Source organism: Microtus ochrogaster, chromosome 4 (genome assembly GCF_000317375.1).
Source record: "Microtus ochrogaster isolate Prairie Vole_2 chromosome 4, MicOch1.0, whole genome shotgun sequence".
Classification (NCBI taxonomy): domain Eukaryota; kingdom Metazoa; phylum Chordata; class Mammalia; order Rodentia; family Cricetidae; genus Microtus; species Microtus ochrogaster.
In genome coordinates, this window is record NC_022011.1 from 30,051,896 (window position 1) to 30,053,574 (window position 1,679).

General features: G+C 64.1%; 1 protein-coding gene across 1 annotated transcript in view; it reads left to right on the top strand.

Annotated features, from left to right (window-relative positions):
• Nucleotides 1–660: 660 nt before the first annotated feature.
• The window catches only part of Zfpm1 (zinc finger protein, FOG family member 1), a 60,467-nt gene continuing 59,448 nt past the window's right edge, over nt 661–1,679 (top strand). Inside the window, exon 1 of the mRNA XM_013354399.2 lies at nt 661–720. The gene's annotated coding sequence lies outside the window, so the exon portion shown is untranslated. The remainder of the gene's footprint in view (nt 721–1,679) is intronic.

Sequence of the window (1,679 nt, forward strand, 5' to 3'; positions counted from 1 at the left end):
TGAGGACCTGACTCCTATCCCCAACTGTGACATCTTGAGCATGTCTCACATCTCAGTGTCCTCAAAGAACATGAGGAACGTTCTTGACTGTGTGGGCCACTGCAAATCTGCCTGCTTGGGGCTGTATGAACAGGGAAGACGGGTGGGGGCTAACACCTTCTTAACAGATGTCCACCGTGACCTCGGCTGTAGTTAAGCAAGGACAACTGACCTCTGGCTCCTTCCGGATTTCCAGAAAGGTCTGAGTTCAACAGAGTAAAGCCTGAGTTTCCCCAGCCCATTAGAGATAAGACGGACCCACTAGAGGCCACAAGGCAACATCAGAAGCTGCAGAACCCAGGGTTGCGGCGTCCTGGAGTCTCATATTGAAGCCTCCTTCCATAGCAGAACCTTCATCACACTCCAAGTCTTGAACAACACAAATTCTGTGTCCAGGCCTGGGGCATCGGAACCCCACCGCTGGCTGCCTGGAACGCCGAGCAGCAAGGGGCAGCACAACTTAGGCCATGGGGGCGGAGTTCCAGAGCGGAGGGGCAGGGCCAGACGAGCCAGGGGCCTGCTCTGCAGGGCGGCTGAACAGAACAGGTCTCCAAGTCCTAACCAGGCCTGCTGACATAGCCTCGGGAAACTGGAACTAGCGAAGGAGGCTAGAGGTCTACCAAGAACCGAGACTGGGAGTTCGGGACAGGGCCTGAGCGGCCTGGGGCCAGCCTGCAGGAGGTAAGGACGAGGCTGAGGACTGGGCAGACGTGGGCAAAGCTGGGGGGGGGGGGGAAGGAGACCAGGCTTGTCCGAAGGGCGACAGAGCAGGGGCGGGGCTGAGGAGGAGGGCGGGCCTACTGAGGAGGGGCTAGGGCTGGGAAGGATGAGCCGTGGGCGGAGCCAGCACCGGGAAGGACGGACTCGGGGCAGGACCAGTGCAGGGTGGTGGGGAATCCAGGGGCGTAGCCCGTGGGAAGGACGAGCTAAGGGGCGGGGTCAGTTTGAGGACCGCAGAGCTTGCGTTCTCGTGAGGAGGACGAGCTGAGGGGCAGGGGCAATGTGAAGAGATCAGAATGAGGAACAGGGTCAATGTGAGCCTCACAACTGAGGGGCAAGAGTATTGTGAGGACGGGATCTGGGGCAGGACCGATGGGCATGGTCGGCGTGATAACATGGCTGAGGGACAGGGTAAAAGTGAGGAGGATGGGCTGGGGCGGGGTCAGGAGGAGGAGCCGGGCTGAGGGGGTGGGGTCGATGCGTGCAGAATTGGCCGAGGGGCGGGGTAAGTGCGCGGAGGAGGGGTGAGTGGTGGAGCCAGCGCGAGGAAAGACTGCCAGGCAGAGGCTGGGTGAGCACGCGGAAGCCCGGGCCAGCAGAAAAGGATTGAGCAAGAATTGGGGGCGGGGCCAGCGGGAAGGCCGTTCCGGGGGCGGGGCCAGCGGGGGCGGGAAGGCGCGACGGCGGAGGATGGACCGGGGAGGGGCGAGAGGCGGGGCGGCCGCCAGCTACGCGAAGGCCCCGCCCGCCTGGCCAGCCTGCCGGGAGCGCCCTGGCGGCGGCCGCGGGATCGCCGCTTGCGGCTCGCTGCTTGCTGGTTCCATTGAGAAAAGCCGAGTGGCGGCGGCGGCGGCGTCTGAGCCGGAGCAAAGAAGCCGCCACCAGCCCGCCGCCCGCCGGGCAGTCCGCGCGCCCGAGCG